Source organism: Heterocephalus glaber, unplaced genomic scaffold, assembly GCF_053883595.1.
Source record: "Heterocephalus glaber isolate CG9 unplaced genomic scaffold, H.glaber_assembly_v1.0 deba00001454, whole genome shotgun sequence".
Classification (NCBI taxonomy): domain Eukaryota; kingdom Metazoa; phylum Chordata; class Mammalia; order Rodentia; family Bathyergidae; genus Heterocephalus; species Heterocephalus glaber.
The window spans coordinates 5,991,065-5,996,730 of NW_028258303.1; the positions used below are offsets into that span (position 1 = coordinate 5,991,065).

At 38.9% G+C, this 5,666-nt stretch overlaps 1 protein-coding gene across 5 annotated transcripts in view; it reads right to left on the reverse strand.

Annotated features, from left to right (window-relative positions):
- Grid2 (glutamate ionotropic receptor delta type subunit 2) overlaps positions 1–5,666 on the reverse strand; it is a 1,480,136-nt gene that overhangs the window by 198,449 nt on the left and 1,276,021 nt on the right. The window lies entirely within an intron of this gene.

Here is a 5,666-nt window from a genome sequence, read left to right on the forward strand (position 1 = left end):
GCCCAAGCACAAGGACCCAAGTTCGATCCCTGGTACAAAAAAAAAAAATTAGATTTTTAATCCACTTTGATCTGAGTTTAGTTCATGGTGATAGATATGGGTCTGGTTTTAATCTCTGACAGGTTGAAATCCAGTTTTTCCATCACCATTATTAAATAGGCTATCTTTCCTCCAATGAGGGTGTTTGGCTCCTTTGTCAAAGATGAGGTGGCTGAGTATGTCTGGAGTTTTTTCTGCATCTTCTAATCTATTCCACTGATCCTTGGGTCTGTTTCTTTGCCATTACCATGCTGTTTTTTTCACAGTAGCTTTGTAGTATAGTTTCAAGTTGGGGATTGTGATACCCCCTGCCCTGTCTCTGTTGCCTAGAATTGCTTTTGCTATTCTATGTCTATTCTGGTTCAAATGAATTTTTGGATTGTTTTCTCTAGCTTTGTGAAGTATATTGTTGGAATTTCAATCAGCATTGCATTAAATCTATATAGTAGTTTTGAAAGTATGCCCATACTTTCAATAGAATGTTTTTTAAAAATTTCTTGGATTTCTGTTTGTTAATTTTTCTTGGTCTCCAATCCTTTGCTAAATCAGTAATCCATGTCTTGTATTGTTTTGGTTAGCATAATTAGCCTTTTATTTGTATCTTCTTTAAGCTCACTGATCATTTTGTTTATAAAGTCTATTATCTGTTTAGCAATATCATCTTTGAGCTTTCCAAAGGCTGTTTTGAATTTTTTTGTTTCTTCTTTTATCACTTTGTCTAATTTAGACATTTGATTTCTGATTTCTTCCCATCCATGCTCTTTGGATCAGCTTTGGAGGGCTTTAGAATTTTTGGAGGCATTTTGTTGCCTTGGTTTTTCATGTTCTGTGTGTGTGTTTGTGTGTGTGTGTGTGTGTGTGTGCACACTTGTGGATGGTTGAGAATAAGAGTGGAAAGACTTTATTACTAGTATGGGGATCTTTTTAATTAGTGTTAACTTTCCAGTGATGTGTTCTTGGCTTTGGTTGAGTTTAGATATTTTTCTTCTTCAACATACTCAGTTTAATAGGATCAGACCCTGTCACTGTGTTACAAGTAGAGGACCCTTACCAGTTATAACAATATCAACAGATTCAATCATATCTCTATTGCTTATATTAAATCTTATTATAATAATTTCATCCTTTCACTGAAATTCCATACAGACTAGACTAGACTACTACCAACAGGTAGACAGTGATGGGATAAGAGGGGAGAACAAAAAAAACAGGAAGAAAGGGGATGAATCAGTAGGAAGAGAAGGAGATAAGAAATGTCAATAGATGAAAACCAGACAGGAGACTGAACTCTGTTGGAATTATTTTATAGCTGAAATAAAGGACTAGAGTAGAGGGAGTTTGAGGGAATATTTGAAGGAGTAGGAGAAGGAACACAGAGGGAAGTACAGTTGGAGATCAAGTGAAGCTGAGAAGATGTCAGAACCTATTAACATTGTAGTTAGCTTGTTGGCATCCTCCATACATAATTTTGTAAAGGGCTATTCTGACTTGCTCATGAAATGTACTACTTAGATTGAAGCCTTGCTTCATTTTTATTCTCCTTAGCCCACAGTCAGACACCCATACATATGCTAGATGAAAGAAGGAAAGAAAGAGAGGGAAGATAAAAGACTGATAGGGGGAGAAAGAAAAGAAAAAAGGAGAGGAAAACAGAAAACAGGTAAAAGAAACATCAAATCCCCACAAGCTTACTAAAACACATAATTAAAGGATTGTCACAGTTCTATTTCTACTGCAATCTGAATTGAACTAACGAACTCACCCCCACCTGAGAGAAGCTTGGACCTGTAGGGTGGCCTGGGTACACCCCTGGGCCTGCCTCTTTCCTGCTCCTCTGCCTTTCTCTGAGTGTCATATAGTTTTGGAGGAAAAAACATTTCATAATTAAATTGTGGTTAGGGATGTCTGAGGCCTAGTGTTTTTTTGCTGTGCATGCCACCTCAGGTACATGGAAAAATAACTCCATGTGCCTCCAGTCACAGTTGAGGCCTCAATGGTTCTGTGATGCTGTGGTGCTCCAGGGCAAGATCAAGTTAGCTGAAGACATCCTGGTTCCTTGAGAACTAGGTAGTAATAATAAAAAGAGAAAGGTTTTGCCTGGGGGAAGGTCAAATTCCTTATTAGCCTGCTATCTTGTCCCACCTATTATTGTAAGAATGCTTTGTCCATATCTCTGTCCTCATCAACATAAGATCCTCATCAACATAAGATTACCACCACTCTCTGAGTCACTGATACTCCCTCTGATTATTGTGTGCACCCAATAAACAGTGGCTAGCTCAGAGTGTCTTTTTCTTCACTCTGGCATTGACCTCCCAGCTGCTCATGTACTTTGAAAGTGTGTCTCTTTGTCTTTCTTTCTTTAACCCTCACCAAACCCCTCTCTAGGCAGATCAGAGAACTGATCAACCTCTGAGAATTGGCAACTACATGTGGGGCTCAAAGGCCTACAAGGGTAGATTCTACCTGAGTGGATGAAAGGACGCATGGTGTGTGAGTTCATGGGACAAGTTTAGAAGATGTCCAAAGAGAAAGTGAAAGGTAAAGAACTTAGCACTATGGAAAGTTTCTGTAGCTGGGAAAATGGGGTAGAATCAACCTATAGAACAGCAAAATTATATCCAACTCTTGTATAAGCTGCTTCAATAAGCCAGAGATCCAGTTAGTACTGGCACTTTAACTAAAATGGTGTGTGACATTGTTAAGTTCAATCCTTAGTTTCTGTAGGCAGGAATCTTAGATTTAAAAACATGGAATAGGATTGGTGACAGTTTAAAAAGAGCTCATGGCAGGAGTAAAACATTATCACCAGAAACATCTCCTCTTGGGAATTAGTAAGATCTGTTCTAGAGCCCTTAAACACCATGATGTCTAGAGTGCCAATTCTAGAGCAAATCAGGGAGCATGATGATGGAGAAGAAAAAAAAATCAGATGGGACAGGGAGCCAAACATTACAACATGAAGAAGGATCAATGCATGAGAAGGTTAAAAACTCCAAGTGGTCCTCCTATAATTGAGGAAGAACTAATGGTGGATATAGCTATGGAGAAATTCCAGGGCAGCACCTTCAGGACATATAGGTCAAAGATGCCCCACACCTTGCATGTCTAGTTATCAGGCAGCAGTTCAAGAAGCAGCCACGCAGGGAGAAATTCTTAGATCTTGCTGCTTTCCAGTGGTCTATAGATCTGATCCAGCTGATCAGAATCAGCTGATGGCAGAAGAAGCCTTTGACTTTAAGTTATGAAAGGAACTAAAACAGTATAATGAATAATAGAGCCCAAGGGCCATTGACTTTGGGGATCTTAGACTCTATTGTGGAGATTTATTACCTAAAGGCTAGTGATGTGAGATGTCTTAACTGCTCCTGTCTGTCTCCTAGTCAATACTTACATTTTAATGTTCAATTACAAGAACAAGCTATGGATCAGGCTCACAGAAACAGATGAGTGATAGGGCTAATGTAACTGTGGAAATGTTATTAGGAATGGGACAATTTGCAAATATATCTCAACAGTTGTAGTATACCCATGAGACTTTTGAACAAATGGGACATACAATGAAAAGAGGTTGGCTTATTGTGCCCACTGATGGGGCTCCTGTTTAGTTCCTTTGAAGTGTGACCATGTGGGGGTCTCCAGACAGACCACCGACCATACTGAGTAGGAGCAAAATCAGCAATAAAGCTGGTGGCTTCAAGGGATTTAAATCTGTTTGAAAGTGTCAAACAGAAGTTTACGCTCATTTTTATACTTTTTTTAAGGGAGGGAGAAACAGCAACCATAATCACTGGGGAAACAGCTATCAATCTAAACATAATTATATAAGCAAAGGGGCAATGAAGTTGGGGAGCAGGAAGTTTGGTAGGGCTTTCTGAGATCGTCTTGTTCTAGTGAGTTTGCATTATAGTAGTGATTATAGTTATAGTATATATATCTTTCTCAGCAAGCCTAGTTACATAGTTAACCCAGAGTTGTCCATTTTTACACTGGAAGACAGTTTTCACCCTCAATTTCTTATTTTTTTTCTTATTTTTTCCCCATTCCTAGCCCTCCCTTCACGCCCTCCAGCCTTCCCTATTTACAAAGACTTTATTTCCATTTTTTCCATTTCTCATCATTTTTCCTTTCACTTCTTTCCTTTCCCCTGCCCCTCCCACTACCCCTACCCCTTTGGACCTTTTCTTCCTATTTTGCATTATCGATTATTCATTCTAATCATTGGGACATTTTAGGTATACAATATAACGACATTCATCATTGGCAATTTGCACCTTTACATAGTCTCTCTTGGTTCTTATTTTTCACCCTTACCCAGCCCTCCTTTCAACCCCTCCATTCCTCCCTATTTACAAAGATTTTGTTCCTATTTTTCCACTTTCTCATATTAATCCCATTCCCTTCTATCCTTTCCCCTAGCCCTCCCACTTCCTTCCCCTTTGCCCCTTTTCTTCCTCTTTCACATTACCTATTATACATTTAGTCCTTATTTACACTTTCAGTTTCTCACACCAGAGAAACTATTCAGTATTTATACATGTGTGTCCTATTTATTTCACTTAAGAGTATTGCCTCAATGTGCATCCACTTAGCTGTCAATGTCTCTAATTTCTCATTTTTTATGGCTGAGTAGTACTACATTTTATAAAAAAACACATTTTCTTTACCCAGTCTCCAGTTGATGGGCATTTAAACTGTTTCCAAGTGTTAGCTATCACAAACTGTGCTGATATGAACATGGGTGCACATATATCGCTGTGGTAGGATTCTTTTAATTCTTTGGGGAAGATCCCCAGCAGGGGAATAGCTGGGTCAAATGGGACTTCCAGTCCTAGTTCTTTGAGGTATCTCCATACTGATTTCCACAGTGGTTGCACCAGTCTACACTCCCACCAGCAGTGGAGCAGGGTTCCTCTTTCCCCACAGCCCTGCCAGCATTTGTTATTGGTTGATTTCATGATAGCAGTCATTCTTTCTGGAGTGAGGTGGAATCTCAGCATTGTTTTCATTTGCATTTCTTGAATGACCAGTGATGTTGAACATTTTTTTCATGTATTTATTTGCTATTTCTACTTCTTTGTCTGAGAAATGTCTGTTCATTTCAGATGCCCATTTTCTTATTGGGTCTTTAAATTTGGGAGGTCTGATCTTTTTAAGTTCTTTATAGATTCGAGATAGTAGACCTTTATCTGAGGAAGAGCAGGTGAAGAATTTTTCCCAACATCGTGGGTTGTCTCTTCACACTGCTGGTGGTTTCTCTTGCTGTGCAGAAGCCTTTTAATAAAAAGAGATCCCACTTGTCGATTGTTTGTGCTAGTTCACGGGCAACTGAGGTTTTGTTCATAAAATCTTTTCCTACACTGATGTCTTCAAGGGTTCTACCTAACCTCTGTTCCAACTGGTTCAGAGTTTCTATTTTAATATTTAGATCTTTAATCCATTTTGATTTTAGTTTAGTGCATAGTGAGAGATATAGGTCTAGTTTTAATCTTTGTCAAGTTGAAGCCCAATTTTTCCAGCACCATTTATTAAAGAGGCTATTTTTCCTCCAGCACCCTCACTTTCTTAATATCTTACAAGGGCTAAGAGAACCTTACACACAGTTTGTGGCCCAACTACAAGAAGCC